Source organism: Dryas octopetala, chromosome 7, assembly GCF_963921425.1.
Source record: "Dryas octopetala chromosome 7, drDryOcto1.1, whole genome shotgun sequence".
Lineage (NCBI taxonomy): Eukaryota > Viridiplantae > Streptophyta > Magnoliopsida > Rosales > Rosaceae > Dryas > Dryas octopetala.
Window position 1 is genome coordinate 20,269,647 of NC_141372.1, and position 20,167 is coordinate 20,289,813.

General features: G+C 35.6%; 1 pseudogene; it reads right to left on the bottom strand.

Annotated features, from left to right (window-relative positions):
* Positions 1-2,451: 2,451 nt before the first annotated feature.
* On the bottom strand, positions 2,452-3,870 carry LOC147280404 (uncharacterized; annotated as a pseudogene).
* Between the last annotated feature and the right edge of the window lie 16,297 nt (positions 3,871-20,167).

The following is a 20,167-nucleotide window of genomic DNA, read 5'->3' on the forward strand; positions in this document are numbered from 1 at the left end:
TGTAGTGACAATAAGCACGCAAAACCAATTCGTTATGAGATGAAAAGAAAAGACCTTGTCCCAGTGTGTTTTTGAGGTATCTCAAGACTCGCAGGGCTGCCTCCATATGAGATTTGCGTGGCTCATACATGAACCTACTCAACACATGAACTGAATAAGTGATATCAGGCCTAGTAATTGTGAGATAAATTAATCGTCCTACTAGTCTTCTGAATTTGGAAGGATCTTTGAGAAGGTCACCTGTGTTCGAAAGTTTAGAATTTTGCTCCATTGGAAAATTAACTGGACGTGCGCCCAGAAAACTACCATCTCTTAAAATTTCTAGAGTATATTTCCGTTGTGAAATAGAGATACCTTTTTTTGATTGGGACACCTCAATACCCAAAAAATATTTTAAGTCACCAAGGTCTTTGATACGAAAACAACTGTGTAAGAACCTTTTAAGAGATAAAATAGCAGTATCATCATTCCCTGTAATCACAATGTCATCAACATATATCAAGAGAGCTGTAAAAGACTTCCCTTGGTGACGTGTGAAGAGAGAATAATCAGCCTTGGACTGAACATAACCAGCAGCCTGAATAGCCTCAGAAAATTTAGCAAACCATTGGCGAGATGCCTGCTTCAAACCATACAACGATTTTGTTGAGATGACATATCAAATGCTCCCCCTATCGCTGAAGACCAGGATGAGGGGACATGTAGATTTCCTCATGGAGATCACCATGAAAAAAGGCATTGTTAACATCCAACTGATGAAGAGACCAATGCCTAGCAGCTGTAAGAGCGAGTAAACAACGGACAATAATCATCTCTGCAGTTGGAGAAAAAGTATCATGATAATCAATACATTCCAGCTGAGTATATCCCTTAGCGACCAAACGAGCTTTATAACGCTCAATGGTGCCATCAGAACGATGTTTGATTTTGTAAACCCAACGACAACCAATAGGAACCTTGCCAGGAGGAAGAGATGTAAGGGTCCAAGTGTGATTATGTTCCAAGGCTTGCAACTCTGAACGCATAGCCTCTTGCCAATGAGAATGAGAAGCGGCCTCAGCATAAGAATGGGGCTTCACAACCTTGCTAATGGTACCAATAAAGGAAAGATGCGACGGTGAGTAGCGATGATAAGACAAATAATTACAAAGAGGAAACCGAGTACCTTGAGTAGGACCTGCTGACAAAGACGACGAGGAGTTTGGAGGAGGCAACATAACCTGCGAGTAAACAAAGTCTTGAAGATGAGCTGGAGGATTATGTGGACGATGAGAGCGGCGGAGATCAGGCGCAGGTGGAGAAGCTATGGGAGCAGCTGGGGAAAGATGTCGGACAGGAGTGGAGGCCGGGCTAAGTGGAGCGAGTAAAGGAGAAGAAACAAGAGAGGAAGGACTAGCCGGTTCTGGGTTTTCAAGAGGAGAAGGAGATGAGGCATGGAGAGGGAATTCAGTGGTGGTGTTGGGCAAAACAAATTGTGGACTGGAAGAGGGAGTGGATGAGACGGGCTGGAAGGGAAAAATGGTTTCGTGAAAAACAACGTCACGACTTGTAAATATTTTATGAGTGTCAAGATCATAAAGTTTGTAGGCCTTTTGACCCAAAGGATAACCAATAAAAATACATTTCTTGGCACGAGAATCAAATTTGTGAGACACATAAACTTTAGTAGCATAGGCAAGACACCCAAAAACCCAAAAATGAGAGAAAGTGGGTGGCTTGGAAAAAAGAAGTTCAAAAGGTGTTCGTTTGGAAAGGGTTGGTGTTGGAAGCCGATTGATGAAGTGTACAGCAGTAAGCACACAGTCCCCCCAAAAAGATAAAGGCAAATGTGCCTGAAAATGTAAAGCCCTTGCCATCTCAAGAATATGGCGGTGCTTTCGTTCGACAACGCCATTTTGTTGAGGCGTGTAGACACAAGAATGCTGATAAACAATGCCTTTTTCTTTGAAAAAAGTACGCAAAGAAAAAAATTCTCCCCTATTGTCCACTCGAAGTGTTTGAACCTGGGAACGAATTTGTGTTTGAACAAGGGAGAAAAAAGTTTTAAGAAGATGTTGTCTCATGTTTATGATGCATAAGGAAGATCCAAGTAAACCTAGAATAATCATCAACAATTGTTAAGAAATATCTTGCTCCAGAAAGAGAGGCTGTTTTATAAAGCCCCAAATATCACAGTGAATAAGACTAAAAGGTTTAGTTGTTGAAATAGAACTAGTACTAAAAGGAAGACGACTCTGCTTGGCGAGAGGACAAACATCACAAGCATTATTCAATTTAAAAGGAAAATGTAATAAATTTTTTGCCATAAATTCTAATCTAGAAGAAGAGGGATGACCCAAACGACGATGTCAGAGCTCGGTAGATGATAGAACAACATTGCAAGAAGGTGTGATGACGGGTTTTGGTCTAGAAGATGCCAACGCCACCAAGTAATAGAGCCCTCTATGTTGCCTACCTAAACCAATCGTCTTCTTCGTAGCCAAGTCCTACAGAAGACACCAAGAAGGGAAAAAAAATTACTGAACAATTCAATCCTCTAGTAATTCTACTCACGGACATCAAATCAACTTTAAAAGTTGGTACACATAATACATCTTGCATAGATATGGATGAATTTAATGATAAACTGCTTGTGGAAATAATCGGAGCCTGTTCTCCACTAGGCATGATATCTGGCGGCAATGTATTATTCTTGAAACTGTGAGTGAATATATGCGATGAAAATGTAATATGGTCCGTCGCACCGCTGTCGATTATCCATCGACGGAGATGTGGCGATGATTGAAACAAACCTGTGGAAGTCCCTGCGGCATTAGCTTGAGGAGCAGCTGATTGCTCAGTTTCTTTAGTATTCATAATAGAAAGAATTTGTTGAAACTGAGTATCAGAAAGTCCGGGCATGGCTGATTTTAATTCCTGCACAGAAGGGCCATCAATCACATTGTTAGCAGAGGAAGATCCACCACCGCGATTGCTACGACCACCACCATGATGCGACTTGTTGGACTTATGGAGACGGTGTCCAAGTGGGAACCCGTGCAGTTTATAACATGTCTCAATTGTATGGTGATCCCGATCGCAATGAGAACAATGCAGCGACTTGCCACCAGAAGAAGAAAAATCTGATTTCGGTTGTGAGCCTTGGCGAACAGCCATGGCTGCCGATACTGAAGTCTCATGAGAAGCACCCAATTCACGTTGCTTCTCCTCTTGAGAGATCAAGGAATAAGCTTGTCACAAAGTTGGCAATGGATTCATCATAAGGACTTGACCATGCACGGCACTGTAGGATTCATTCAATCCCATCAGAAACTGCATCAGTTTGTTGCTTTCGGTATGGTCAACATGTCTCTTTGCAGCACCACAGGTACATGATGGAAGATCATTGTAGGAGGCCAACTCATCCCACAAGCCCTTCAATTTTGTATAATAGGCAGCCATAGACAATTGATCTTGTGTAAAAGCAGCGAGGGTGCGTTGAATCTGAAAGATCCGTGGAGCGTTACTTTGAGAAAAACGTTCTCGAAGGTCCTGCCAAATCTCATGAGCCGTTGTTGAGTAGATGACACTGTCAGCAATATCTGGCTCAAGGGAATTCAAAATCCAAGAAAGGATCAAATCATTGCAACGTTGCCATGAAGCAAGATCATCTGCCTTGGATTTTCCAGAAAGAGCTTTCACAGTGCCGTCGACAAAACCGAGTTTGTTTTTGGCACTCAAAGAGATCCGTATGGATCGGCACTAGGTAGCGTAATTGTCTCCGTTAAGAGGTTTGGAGACAAGGACCATTCTGGGGTGATCAGAATGATGAATAAAAAATGGATTGGAGGCATCAGATGAACCCCCAACCGAGTTATGTTCATTGACCATGGTGGAGATTGATGAAAAACAATGAACTTAGCAGAAGAAAAAAGAAAGAGCTAGGAGGATTTTCGATCCCTGCTCTGATACCATGTCAAATTGGAAAGAGAAATATGATTTGCCATAATACTTTTCTATTCCACGTTCTGCGTAACTTATACAAAAGCTATCATACTAATCAGTTTCCTAGAATCAAGTTCAATCTTTACAAACAGGAAAAGTAAATATATACATTAAAAGAATATAATAAAACTTCCTATATTCTATTCCTAAAATGATGGTACTGAGTTGACTTATCGACACCTTTGACGCCTAACGCTGCATCACGCACCCAAACTTACCTCACCCACGGTAAACCAATCAAATAATTAAGAGGAAAACAAATAAAATTATGTCTCACTTTTCTTCTTTTTTTCTATAAGTTTGGTTTAGCCATTGTCATGGGTAGATTTATTTGCAAGCTGACAATAAATTAAAAGTTGTTAAAATGAATGAGAAAATGGCATCATAATTAATTATTTAATTAATTCCTGGTGATTTTGGATTATTTCCTCTGTGTTTCCTTGATGTTCTTAATAGTTGCTGTTGATTGAATGCTTGTTACAATGTTACATCATCTAGACTAAGATCCAACTAGCATCTTTCCTGAAACAATAATATAAGCAAAAAGAGTGCATGTCGCTAATATATATATATATATATATATATATATATATAACGCAATCGTACCATTAACTTTTACTATCGACTATAGACTGTAGTTTGTACGTTTGGCAATGGGTTGATATCAAGGTGGATGAGGGATGGTCCGACAAGTTTATGGCAATTAGATATAGAGAAATGTTATCCAATTTCTCCAATTTACTTTTTTAATCGATTTTTTTTGTTATTTTTATTCTGTAATTTAAATTTATAATCAAAATTATTAATTTTTTTATTTATTATATGAATATCATTTCTGCAAAATTAACTAAATCAATTTTTTTTTAATCGTTTTGTTATGTAATCGTGATCAAATAAACAGACTGTTTTTGTAATAGTTTGATTCACCATTTGTGTATTTGATAATGATCACATGACCAAACGATTTTCGATTTAGTTAATTTCTTTCAGAGATAATTTTCAAAGAATGATATAAAAAATGAACAATTTTTATCATGAAAATTTATTGTTGAATGAAAATAATAAAGGAAAAGGTCGGTGGAAAAGGTCGATAGCATTCCCTTTATATATACATATATATTTTGTTGATCTTTAATGTTTTTTTTTAGCAGTGCTAGGATTTCAAATTTGTATCTTGAATTTGAAATTTGAAATTATGTGTCTATATTTCATTGATTCAAACATGAACCACTCTAAGATTCATTTATTCCACAATGAGTAAAACATAAAACATGTAATGACATATCATTTGGTTATATAAATTTGAAATCCTTAACAAATTTTTTTTTAAAATATTTATTTATTTCTTCCTTATAAAGCTATTAATTGCTTATTTGACAAGTTAATTGCTTTCCATTTATAGGTCTTATTCATTAGAGCATCTCCAATCCATCCCTAAAACTCTCCCCAAATTTAAATTTGGAAAAAAATGACATAAAACACAGCTCCCACCCTTTCCTAAATTTCTCCAAATTTGAGATTTCCTTCAAAGTTTTCTCAAAACAAGTTAAATGGATAAGGGTACTCAAACTCTTTTTCCAAAACTCAAACAGTTAAATTTTAGATCAAAATCATAAAAACAAAAAAACAAAAAAACAAACCACCAACACTCAATTTTGTGTTTATGAAAGAAGAACAAAGTCTTTCTTTTGCTCTCTGAGCATTTCTTTTTGAAAAGAACATCTTAATGCGTATTTGAGGGTGGAGGAGTGTCCACATGAGTTCATCGAGGTGGTTTGTACCTCTGTATATGGGGTTTTTTTGTTTTTTTAGAAAAATAGTTATAGGCCAAACAAAAAATAAAATATTGGGGGAAAATACGTACATAGGGAAATTAAGGAGGGAAATAAATTTTTTGGGATAGAAAAGGTATTTTATAAAAGATTTAGAGAAAAGTTCAACTTTAACATTGGAGAGACCTTCCCCAAATTTAATTTTTTCCCCATACTTATCCTCAAATTTGAGGAAAATGAAGAAAAAGGACTATAGATGCTCTTATTGTCTCAATAATCAATTTTTGTTCTTTTTATTAGATGAAAATTGAAAAGATCTCACTTTTGTTTTTCACCCATTAAAAAAGGAGAAAAAAATAATTTGTGTTTGTAAATCAAGTTTCTGATCCCGATCCTCAATATGTAAAACTACTGCCTTCAAAATCGATAAGATTCATCAGAAGTTTGTTGGGGTGACAGTTGATATGATATCAAGGCAATTTTGTGTAATTCTCCAATATCCATGATATAGGATAAGAGATGGGTCAATTCATACACAATAAGTTAAAGAAATTAAGGCGATTCAAAGTCAAGAAAAATAGTCCAAAGTTGGGAAATTATAGCTCAAGATGGTTATGCGTTGCTGGAAAAGATCGAAAGTTGTTTTTCAGGATATTTCAGGATGGCGTAACTTGGTGCAGAAGTGTCCGATGTCACAAGTCCAAGAAAGACAAATTCTGATTTTTAAAGGAATGTGGTCTGGATTCAGAATATGGTCGAATTATATATCAAATCGGAGGGAATCGCGAGACGAACGTAACATATGGGCATTTTAGGCCAAATAAAGTTGTTTACTAGTCTAAAACTGTATTTTAAGTTATTTCAAAATTTTGTCATTTAAGTTCCTTTTTTATTTTTGCCTTCCTAGTGAAGCTGGCTCTTGTGAGAACTATATTAGTCAACTTTAGGCCTTTGTTTATCAATTATTCAGTATTATTATCAATAAAGCTCTTTGAGAATTCACACAATTTTCTTGTGGACTCCAAATTATCAAATTAGAGTTAAATGTTTGTTTTCCTTTCACGATCTCGCTGTGTCAATCCATCTCAAGCCTTGGTGCCTTACTTTGGATTTCACTTTAATATATAGTTGACCATAGGCACCACTCGACCTCGGCCTTTTCTTCAAAGTTATGATAATGTTTGGTAGCTTAATTTAGTGGTGGTCCAAACCATAACTCACAAGCCGAGCCTACAAGACCAAGGAAATTATGATATTCGGAAAGGTTGCCTTAACTCGCCTAGGGAGTAGTGAGTGCCCAACCAAACGCAAAATCTCCACAAAGTTAAGATGGAAGGAAGATGATAAATGGAAATATTCTCTTACCTTCCATTTATATATATAAATGGAAACACTTATATTCACATGGAGATTGTACTCGATCGATCATGAGCATGAGATTTGTACATTGTAACGGGCTCAGGGCCCTGCCCACTCTTTGTCAAGAGCGTAGACATAGAAGTCCGTTGAAGCTTAGCTGGACATGCAGACTCTCTGTCACATATGACATTTACGAGGAAAGAAACCGGGCTGCTCATTTGCTTGTCAATTTTGGTCTGGACCTGGCTCTTGGGTTCCTTCAATTTGATGGTCCTCCTAATGGGCTTCTAGATATCCTTAATTGTGATTGGGTGGGTCATGGGTGTGACCCATTTCGGCCTTGTTTGTTATTAGTTTTCCTGGGCTTAAGCCTTCATATAACCAAAACAGTCAAATAAATATAATTTAATAAAATGGATTTTTCTTTTATTTTTAGGAATAAGTGACATTTTGCTCCCCAAACTATTTCACTTGTATTAGTTTGCTCCCTAAATTTCTAATTTTTAAAAAGAGGAAATTACAGATTTGGTCAACTTATTTTATACCTAGTTCAATTTTGGTCCACAATTTTTTTTAAGTTCTGTTTTGGTCCACTAATTATTTCACTTGTTCAATAGAGGTCCAGATTTGTGACTTTAAATCTTTTAAGTTGTGTTTTCTTCAATTATAATTGAAGTATAAGTTATATTTCATCATTTCTTAATCATAGGAACCAATTTGGAGTATTAGAATCTAAGAGAATTAAGATTTGGTGAAATTTGAAAAATTAGCAATTTCTGTTATCCTACTTTGGGGTCAATTATCTTGAGTTTTAGAACTCCAATTTGAATGATCTTTATATAATTGTAAAGAAGATATGCATAGCTTTTAAACAAGTATATATTTGTTGAATTTGGGTGAGATTTGATAGGGTAAAAGACAGGCTAAATTTGAGAAAACAAATTTGGACATTTATTGAACAAGTGGAACAATTAGTGGACCAAAACAGAACTTAAAAAAAATTGTGGACCAAAATTGAACTAGGTATAAAATAAGTAGACTAAATCTGTAATTTTCTCTTTTAAAAAATAAAGTACTTAACTTTTTTAATTTTACCAATTGAGGTAATTCTGTCAATTTATTTGGTAAATTAATACAAGTGATGGGCACGTGACTACCATTTTCCCTCAATAACGACTCTTCATGATAAGAATTTGATTTTGTGTAAACAAAACTTTGGATGGAAAGCGAGCAAATTTTCAAATTTACAAAATTACCTTAATTGACAAAATTGAAAAGTCAAGTACTTAAATTTTTCAAATTGAAAGTCTGAAAAGCAAACTGATACAAGCGCAATAGTCTGGGAGCAAAATGACATTTATTTCTTAAAAAACAAAAAACACCCCACCATCTTATTATGGCAGTAAAATTTCGTACAATTTCAAACATGAAGAAGAAAGAGTTGAGAGTTATAAAACTATCATAAACAATTTCCACATCTTTTGAACATAATACTAGAAGCCAAAAAATAAATTATAAAAATAAAACAAAAATCCATTAACATGCTATAACGCATGTGAAGACTGAAGAGGTTAGCACATATATAAGTATATAACCTTAGAGGAGTTCCTCCAACTCTCTCAGCATGTTATTTTTAATTTTTTCATTCTAGATAAATAAAATATCAATTCATAAATTGAATAAAAAGAAAAAAAAATGCATATTTAAGAAAGAATTGAAAGAATCTCACTAACTAGAGACTAACGCAAGTATTGTTCACATTTATATTAAGATGCTGGATTTGGTGAAACACATCGAACTCATCGAACCAATAAAACAAACGCATGCACTATTTGATCAACAAATACAGTCCATTGACTATTCTCTCTATTATTGAGAATGCAGGCCACGTTTCTGAACCCAAAAAAAAAAAAAAAAAACCATTAACTAGTCTCTCTATTATTGAGAATGCAGGCCAGGCTTCTGAAACAAAAAAAAAAAGAAAAGTGGAGAGAATGCTGACCAGGCTGGTTTTTAGAGGAAGATCGAGGACTAGGAGTAAGGCGTACGGACTGTCATGGTGATGGACTGATGCCAAGGGAACACGATTCACAAAGCGCACAGCTGGTAGCTGTGACCTTTGTGGCTCTGTGGCTCTGGCAAGAGTACCGTACACCTGCACCACCCCCTCAAAACTCAATGAATGTGTTGACGCGGCACCACCACATTGCTTTGACCCTCCAGCTGGTCTACACCATCACCAACGCCTGAAAAAGAAAAAGCCTGACCTTCTGATGTTTTCTGCTTCTTTTTTCTCTTCCTTTAGCTAAAGATTTCCCAAAAGGACCTTGAATTTCGTGCAAATTTCAGCCTACGTGATAAATGTGTGCAAAAATGACAAAACATGCCATGTAATGGGTCCATAGATTCTGCGGGACCCCCACGGGACAAACATTTTTCAATATGCAAATAATTTGGTCTCACCACTTATCAATGGTCATAGAGAACAAAAAAACAGTAGTTCCTTTTCTCATAATTTTATGAATCTCAAATTTATATTTTAATCTTAAATTTTAAATAATTTATCATTACAGATATTAATATTTTAATTAGTGTAAAATAAATAATTTTTAAATTAGGCCATGTATGAATTAATGAAGTCTAACCTAACGGCGGCGATTAGGCGAACAACCACCGAGAGCTGGCCATTAGAGCCGCCACACACCAGTTGTCTCCAACTTCCCTTTTTATGGCATTTTCTCTCTTCTGCACCACCTCTCACACTGACAAGTGTCACACTACCCCAAGATATTTTCCAGCAATTTCCATTTGTTGTTCTTGTATTTTTGCCTATAAAAGGCACATTTCTAGCCCATTTTAGGGTATTCTTCATTGTATTTTCAGATTTTGGAGAGACATAGGGAGAGAAAGTGAGAGTTCTTTAGGTTATTTTGTAAACACTTTTATTTTATAATGTTAGTTTAATTTATTTATTCTCTTGTCACTTTAATTTTAGCATTTTCTTTTTTTCTTCTTTTATTTTTATTTTAGAGGGATGAATCTCATCTCCATGAGTTTCTAACTTTTCCTCACCCGGGTTGAAGAGGATACATCACCATAAGATGACCCTTTATTAATTATTTAGCAATTTTCTTATTATATTCTTTTTTTTTTTTTTTGGAATTCTTGTTTATTAATTAGAGAGATGCTCTTTTCACCTCTAATGCCATGTATGCTTGGTAGTTAAAGCCTATCTCTATATTTTGTGCTTGGTTTATTAACTCTCAAAGCAAATATCTTTGATTCCTTGTAGTTCATTTAGGTTGGTTCACTTGGGATGCTTAGAATTTCTTTACTCTTAAGCAAAACAAGGATTTACCAAAAAGAAAAAATCTTTTTTGTGCTTCAAATAGAATTCTCTTGATAGAGAATATTAAATTGATTTTTGGTAATCTCTATTTTGGGAAATTGTTAGATATTATTTAGGGTTGTTAAATGGTGGTGTGGAATCCAAAACCTTGATACTTTATATCATTGTTTAAATTCCAAACCTCAAAGCTGTTAAATTTCTAGCACTCCTTTTCTATTTCTTTGGATTAATTTATTTACTTTTCCAAGTCTCTTGCATTTTATTTTCAATTATTTTAGATTATTGCACTTTATTTCCTTTTTATTTTAGATTTTATTAAAAACAACCATCGACCTCTTAGCTAGGTTAGTTTTAGATTGATTAAAGTTTAAACTTAGTCATATCCTTTTCTAACAACCTTTGTGGGAACGACCTCGTGCGTACTAGTCTATTTTACAATAGACTCGTTCGCTTGCGAGTAATAATAAAATAAACAACAATATATAATCACATTTCAAACACACAAGTATGGTATGGGTATTTTAGACTTTATGTGTGATTTAACTTAATTTATTATTACTATTTTAAGCAACCAGCCACCTCATACATGTCACATATTATTTTCATTGATATTCTTAATATCAATAATAAAGCTAGAGATTTTAAATTTGTGTACTAAATTTAGATGTCAAATGATGTGTAATTATACAAATTTTCATTTTATTTGTTGTAAATAAATGAAACCCACCTGGAAAAAAAGAAAAGTAAATGTGTTCTTAGTTAGGTTTTTGTTGTGTTTTTGGGCTTGAAGGACCATTTCGATACACAAAAATGAAATCCCCAAAATATTAGGAGAAGTTCCAAGTTTGATTTCTCCTCTCCCCAAATTAAAAGAAAAAAAATACTATAATATCAAACTAATTAAATTATTTAAGCTTTAAACATAATCTCAATTTCTTAATTGCAGTAAAGCTTTTTTACACAAATATCACCCAAACTATAGTGGGTGTCATCCCGTACAACCCATTAAATGTTTTTTTTACTATTTGTCATCCAATGTTATTTGTATGTGACAATGTGCAACCTATCGTATATGTCTGTCAAATTTTCCGTTAACTTCAAGGGTTTTTTGGTCAATTCATGTCATAGAGAATTTTTAAAATTTGAAAAGTAAAGTGATTCTAAATACACCTACCCAATTTTATCAGTTGACCCCATGAACACTTATTTAATAATAATACAAAATTTAATGTTTAATCAAATTAAAAAGTTATAGATCCGGGATCCCCTACCCCACCCACCCAGCCGCCGGTCCCCCACTGGCGGCTCATCTTTCCAACCAACCACCCTACCCTACCAACCCAGCTATTAGCCTGCCTCCCCACTCTTTATTTGTCTCTCTCCATCTCCTTCCCCCTTTCTCCTTCTCTTTCTCTCTCTTGTCTTTGCCCAAATCAAAGTAGCCTACTGGAGGCCAGCAACTTTTGTAATCGACTTTTGAGTTTCGACTTTTAGATCTTGGTCTGAATCTGGGATGAGACGAGAAAGAGAAAGAGAAGGAGAGAGGGGAAGATAGAAAGAGAGGGAAAAGGAGAAGGAGAGAGAGAGAGACAGAGAACGGGAGAGGAAGCCGACCAACGTCTGGGTTGGTGGGATAGGGTGCTTATGCTGGAAAGAGGTGTCGCTAGTGGCTGGGTGGGTGAGGTAGGGTTTTTCTATTTTTTTGGGGTATTTCTTTGTTATTTTTTTTTCAATTTTTTTAATTAAATTTAGGGGGTGTCCCTAATTGAGATTTTAATAGATTTTAAAAGTCTAACGAAATCTAGGTGTTCTCAATTAGGATTTTAATGGATTTCATAAAAATTTAGGTGTCCCCAACTCGAATTTTAATGGATTCCTTAGAAATCCAAGTGTCCTAAAAAACTGATGGATTCATTAAGTGGTGAATTTTAATGGATTTGCATGGATTTAGATAGAGTTTAATGGATTTTTTACACGTAACAGATTCCATGAGAATTCTAGCTATTTCCCTTGGATTTTGATGGATTCTATGGATTTTAAAATCCATTAAAATTTGAGTTGAGGACACTCAGTGTAAAACACATTTTACGTAAAAAAGTAATTAAAATAGTTTTAGTTTTTAAAAGAGATAGTTTTCTTAATTTTACTCATAGGCAAAATGGAAAGTTTGAGAAAATTTTTTGATTTACCAAAAAATTAGGCAGTAGGTGGCCAGAGACGGAGCCATTGGTTGGCTAGCCTGGGCTGTAGCCCAGGCAAGCCCAACTGATTTCCCATTTTGACTACGTAATTTTGGGCCTGAATTTATTTTAGCCCACCCACATATATAATATCTAGCCCATTAATTTATTTTTTTCCTTTCTATTACTCACTTATAAGATTAGACCAAAAAAAATCCATCGAACTTGTTTTTCACCATCTGCAGGGCTGCAGGCTGCTCCTTTGACCTTTCTATTACTTATCTAATTTTGTTCACCGACTCCACACTTATCTTCCACTTTTTTATTACTCATTGGAACAAGATAGATGATAACTTTCTTGCAGTTTGTATGACTATTCACATTGAAAAATAATTTTTTCATAGTATTGATTTAGAGACAATTATTGATAATTTCTATGCTTTGAAAAAGCGTAGGTCACAATTTAAATAGGTTGTGTTTTGTATTTGCATGGCATCTTTATTTATTGTTTTGTTTTTTTTTCTTTTTTATGTATAGATTTGCATCTAATTTGAGGGTAAGGCTCATTGTGTCCCCCCTATTATGTGTATATTTTCTTTTTTAATTAATAAAATTTATTTGTATCGTCGAGTTTTTATTTATGAATAAATGAGATTATAAAGTTTAGCCCACCCAAATTTTAAATCCTGACTCCGTCTCTGTAGGTGGCACATTATCTTATAAGTAACATACTAACATTGGGTGACGAATAGTAACATATTTTTTTTTATAGGTGATACGGGAGCACACCCCTGTGGTTGGTATAATGGTATTTGTGTAAAAATGCTTTGTAATAACTACTTTTTTTTTTGTTTTGGATACAACTCACTTGCTTTTTAGATGAACAAAAGAAAATAACACAAATTGAGGGGACCATGCAGCCCTGTACCATTAAATTTGGTCATGGTTCCAACAGGCAAAATATCACATGGGCTCATCTCCTGTGAGACTTGATGAAACGTTCAATGTGCATTAGTTTTTTGCTTTTTCAAAGTTCAATGTGCTGCTGTGTATTAGTTTGGCTTTGCATAAAACCATTTCTTCTTCTTTTTTTTTTTTTTTTTTGAGAGGAGATTATGAGCTTTATTAAGAAAGCAAATCCTATAATTTCTATTACAGTGTGTTTGGCTACAGGAAAAAAACTTGGGATTTCAAAAAAAGTCAATATTTCACACGTGGAAAATTGAAAGTTCTGTGTTTGGCCAAATTAATAATGGAAATTCATAAATTACGAGGGAAATATTTGTGAGATTTGCGCGCAGAGCTGAAATCCTGAGTTTAAATTCCAATAAAATAGGTGTCATTTTACAATTCTTATTCAAGCAAGAATTCTTTGTCCAAGTGGGAAAAAATTTGGGAATTCTAAAAAAACAAAATTACTCATAAAAAAACAAGCGGAAATTCTTTTGTCCATCCCGGCAAAAAAACAAACGTAGATAGTTGCTTCTCTACATAACTTATAGGTTTCTCAAAACATAGGTCGTATTCTTCTAACACTATGGGTCCTATATTTCCATGCTTTTTGAAATGAACCAATGAGAATGAATAGATCCCTTCCTTTTTCCATGAGAATGGATAGGGTCCCTTGATCTTTCCATGAGAATGGATAGGTCTCATGCTAGAATAAACCATGGTCCTATGCTAGAATATTTCATGGTCCCACAATTGCCTCCAAAATATATCCCTTGAAAACCTTTTGGAAGGGATGTATTGTTTTAAAAGGACCCCTTCCAATCTTCCATCTTGCTACCGGTTCGTGCGCACTGTGGGTCCGGTCGTTTTCCTTTTGTTTGGGTGGCTACCTATGTTGTATATTCCTCACGGTCGCTCAAGTACGTTTCTTGCTCGGTCCCTCAAGTGGCTTTAGGCGGATGTAGCTTGTTTTGATAAGAGTTATAGTCTTATATGTATATATATTATATTTGTCACGATCCCCCTATTTTCACACAAATTGGGGGTCGTCCTATGCCTTTTGTCATTTCTTCATGGACCTTGCACTTAAAATAAGGAGTAGGTCCCTTTGTTACTTTATGGATCATTCGTTGGAAATGGGGTGTGTTTTTCATAAGACCCATAACAACTTAATACCTCCATAACATGCTCCACAAGGGACCACCCCATTTTTCTGACTTGCACGTACGAACCCTCGAAATTTTGTTTTTTCAAAACTTCCAATGATTTGGAGGTCTAAGCAAAGAAAACCAAAGTGGAGGGACCCTTGGACGATTGAGAAATGATATCATGCATCCGAGTGAACCACAAAAGAAAGGTCCCATAAAAACAAGGGACCGTCCAAGAGGAAAGCATGGATTTGAAAAAGCTCTACTCGACGACCCGAGGATTTTTAAAGACTTGGACTTTAGTTCAACCAATGATGACTCTGAGGAAAAGCCTTTTGTTGACGATGAGTCCTCTTAGAGTGACAACCACTTGATGTCGATGCTACCGCCTTAGAGGATGCCATTGAGAAAACCGAAGGGTCCGAGCCAAAAGCTTCCATGGCTCCTTGATTTGTTTTATGTCTTATTTGCACCATTTGTTTTGTTAATGGCTGTTAGGGCCGTATTGTGGTGTTTTGGAACTTTTTCTAGGATCTTCGTTGGACCCTTCATTATTTTGCAATTGCACATTGTTTTTTCTCAATATTTTCTTGTGGGTGCTCTTCTAATTTTGCATATTTAACTTGTATAAAGTAAATATAGTAGAATGATGATGTTAGGGACATACAAGACCCTTAAGGTCCGCCCAATTTCTCATGGAAGGTACTGGACCTAGGTGCCTCATGGGAGGTACCAAACCTATGGGTCCGCTCTATTTCTACTTGACCGCGGGGGGTCCTCCCACTTGCCCATAAGAGGTATCGGAGATATGGGTCTGCTCCCTTTCTTCTTCACTGTGGGGGGTCCGCCCACTTGTCCATAGGAGGTATCGGACCTATGGGTCCGCACCTTTTCATCATTTATAGCAGGGGATCCACTCGTTTGTTCACTGGAAGTATCATACCTATAGGCCCACTCCTTTTTTTTTTTTTTTTTTGTGAGAAACCATTTTTTGTGAGAAACCATTGACCTGTTGGTCCACCATTTTTGGTGAGAAACCATGGATCTATTGGTATGTCATCTTTTTTTGGAGACCACGGACCTATTGGTCCACCATTTTTAGAGTTGGACCATTCTACGGAAATTTTCGGGTGTTAAAATTTTTTTCATACATTGAACTTGCTTATATGAGGGATTGCCCTTCGAAACTTAACGGCTCGTCAGCACGGATTGGCTTATTACTTCGCAAGAACTAACCAATTTTTGCAAAATTAATTTGCTAAAATTAGTTGCATTTTTCAATTCCAAAGAATTGACCCATTGAGATTAAGAAACTCACCCGATCCGTTAAAAATGCACATTGGGTCCTTTAAAACATTTCATAGGTGCCTTCCCTATTTCCTCCTTATATTTTGCGGACTCTTAGTTTGGGAAATAAATTTTATAGGACTTTTCTTTGTTGAACTAGAGGTTTTTCATCATAGGGGTGATGCCCTTGAATTCCTTGCATGTTTTATACCTCCAGTCCCTTTGCATGTTGTTAGAGAATGTCCATAACTTATAGGTTTCTCAAAACATAGGTCGTACTCTTCTAACACTATGAGTCCTATTTTCCATGCCTTTTGAAATGGACCCATGAGAATGAATAGATCCCTTCCTTTTTCCATGAGAATGGATAGGGTCCCATGATCTTTCCATGAGAATGGATAGGTCCCATGCTAGAATAAACCATGGTCCTATGCTAGAATATTTCATGGTCCCACAAGTGGCAGATTGATTCAATTTTTAATTCATGTGGTGAAGTGCAAATGGAATCATAATCCAGGTGAGTGAATTGTAAAAAAGCCTTTTAGTTTTTAGCTGACTTATGTGCTTTTGAATTTTATTTTTCGTTTGTACATATTGTGCATCTTTATTATTATTGGGCGATTTCTTCGATTTCTAAATTGAGAGCAATCATTATGATCACGTTTACTTATTCATCAAAGCTCATCCCTATCTCCTTCAAGATGACTACTTTAGCCCTATCTTATCATATATATAATGGGGTTAGTCATTTATTGACGGATTTTTAGAGATTTATCTTTCTTAGAATTGGAAGAAAAAGACTGAAATGACTGTTCAAAATTTCTCCTATACCTAAGGAGCAAAATTTTGGATTTTGCAAAAATTTCGATAAATTTTAAATTTCGACAAAAATTAGACAGAAACGACGAAAATTGCTATCAAAATACGAAAATTTTGAATGAAACTTTACCATATGTTTATTTAATATATTATCTATTACATTGATAAAAAAACATTAAAGAAATCAAATTATATAGTAGGTTTTATGTGATATAAGATTAATATAATGCATGCTGAAAGCAAATACTGTTAAATAAAATTAGTATAATGAATAAAAGAAATTAGTGTATTTTTTATACTCTATAATTTATACACTAAATCCTAATATTGAACCCTATATACTCTGTATACCCTAATACTCTATAATCTATACACTAAGCCCTATATACTTTATAATTTATACTATATATTGTTTAGGATATGATATAGGATATTAGGGTTTAGACCATTTAGGGTATTTTTAATTAATTTTTATATAGAAATGTATTAGAGTTTACTGGTTTAAGGTTTAAAAACAACTAAATGAAACCAACCAAACCCCAAACCCTTTTTTTTTCTTTCCAATTGCCCAAAAGTCCCAAACCCCAATCAACCCTAGACCTTTTTTTTTTTTTTCTTTCCTTCCTTTTCCCCCGTGACTCTCCAGTCTTTCCTCTCATTTCTCACATTCTCTTTCTCTCTCCCAGTCCCTCACTCCCTCCTTCCCTGATCTCTTCTTTCTCCTTCCTCTCCCTCCCAGATCTCCCTCTCTTCCTCATCTCCCTCCCCAGTCTATTCTCTCCCTCTGGCGACAAGGCCGGCTCGCCCTGTCCTCCCTTCTCTCCCTCTGGTCTCTGCCTCCCCTGCTCGAGTCGAACGTTTCATCGAAATTATTGAACTTTGAACGAAATGTGTTTTGTATGGTGTTAAAATTTCCATACCCACAAAAAACGAAATTTTACTCGCCTATACCTTTGAGATTAATTTTTTTTTTTTTATATTCTTATGAAATGTTTATTATTATTAGCATTGACAGCTCTCTTCTTTAAAGCTTATTTCGTAGAAGCTAACATTAGGCTATTGGCGTTTTATCTGAATCTTCCCGACCAAGACCTATAAGGGGTTTGCTTTGTTTGGGATGAACTCGCATAGACTCGAATCTCTATCTGTAGTGCAGCAGCCAACCACCTATTCTAGTAACGTAGCGTACTGGTATTTGAGCAAGCGTAAGCATGAGGTAGTGCCGCAAAGAACCCAGAGCCTGTGAAGTACTAACCCCAAAACAAAAGTAAAAAACAACGGCCCCCAAAAACACGGAGCAAGCAATTTCATTGCATGTTCAAATAAAGCAAGCGGTTAGAAAGCAATAGCAATCCCTACCTACCCCACCCCAGTCCATCCCTTTACCCGGATAATGACCATTTAAGCACCTAGTGTGTGGCAAACAGAATGGTTCATCAAGCCATTTCTCGCCTCAACCCCCTAAATAGGAAGAGGGGTACTTTACAAATAGGGGGTAATTGCTTCGCACCTGACTGTGATAGCCCTCTTGATACCTTATTGGAGCTAGCTTTGTAACTAGTAGTTGGTTTCCCGTTGTTAGAGCGTTTTCTCAGTGCGCGGAGCCTCATCGAGGAAGGTGTTAATGGTTTATCATTGGGTCAATAATGCTAATCCCTTTTTTTATGCTACTCCTACTCCTAGGGAGAGAAGAAGATAAGAAAACGCGAAGCGTTCTCTCCCAACCTGTTTATTCTAAAGGCTGCCCTCTCTCGGCTGGATGTTGGTCCAGCCGACTACGAGGATCCCGTATCCAACAACCCAACCTAAAAAAAGGGTATAAAAACACCTGGTCTAGATTGGAGCTATGAAGCTTACCTTATTATTATGAAAAGGTAGTTTCATTGCTTACTTGTTAGAGTAAGTTAACTAGCTTACTTAGTGCTTGCACTAAGGCAATGAATTGACTTGCTTAGTGTGAAACGCTAAGGTAGTAAACTCGCTTAGTGCTTGCGCTAATGGGAAAGGGCTTTATCAGCTGGTGCGCAAAAGCGCACTTTCGTTTTCCCTTTACTAGTAGGGGGTCTCGTGGTTCCTATGCTGCTGCATTTCCCGGTCCTTTTCTTAATTTTAGTGCTTCGACCATCTTCTTCAACCTTCGATTTAATTCTTAGAGCTGCTATTGTTTGAGTTCGGGTTTCTTGCTTCTTTGGTATGTATATTGTTAGGTAGTAGGAATTTTGTAAAGCTTTATGGAATTATGCAATGTTTTGATTAATTTGATTATAGTACGTTGTAGATGGTATTACCGTACAAGGTGGTCAATTTAGATGATTTAAATAGTTTTATTCTTTCTTGTGCAACAATCAACTTTAAAGAAAGCAAAACCCCTGTAATTGTTTACATGACAAAATAAATTTGTACATATTTTTGCTGCGGGTCCAGTACTGCTAAATTGGTGAAGGAAAATCTTAAAAGAATATACTGGCAAAGTGCAATGTGCAAATTGCAGCCAGATTTCAGTGTAATGGGATTTAAAACCAAAAAACCCAACACTGAGATTTAATCTATTTGCTTGGAAGATGAACCCCACTATGCAAATTTTCTAAATAGCGCGCGTTGTCTTCATAGAATAATCCTTTTTCTTTTTGCCACTTTACATAGAACAAGCCTTAAAAAAGAAAGACAAAATGACCATCGATCAAAGTACTTGAACGGTGAGAGTTGCTGGTCATTTTCTGAAGAAAAAAATGTTACAAAGAATGAGTTAACAAAAAAAATATATTAATATTAGTTGTAGGGTTATGTTATAAGTCAATGAAACTATATCAAACTCCATAAGAAAGTTTAGCAAAGTCTAATAAACTCAATAAAGATGTCTATGTGAACTCTATAAAAAAGTTTATGTAGAATCTATAAAAATCTATGTAAATCTATAAAAATCTCTAGAACTCTTCAAAACTGTATCACTTACAAAAGTCTATAAAAGTCTATACAAATTCATATTGAACACACCCCTTTAGTTGGCTCATGTTTTTACAGAGAAGAATTGTTTGGCTTCTTTGGGTCATTATTTGGTTTTGTAATCACTGTCTTTTATATCCCCTATTTCTTGTGAGCAGGCTCTTTGAAGAAAATATATATTGGGTTTGATGCAGCTAGATCTGAAGTGTCGTTGTTTTATTGGCCTTTCGGCTGCCCTCTTAACAACAAAAAATGAAATAAAAAGTGAAAACCCGAAAAGTAAAATCAGATCATAGGAAGTTTGTGTATTTGATTACTTTTCTTTTAGCCTTTTAGGTGCAGTGTAACATAATCATGGAATGGTACTATGGCAGT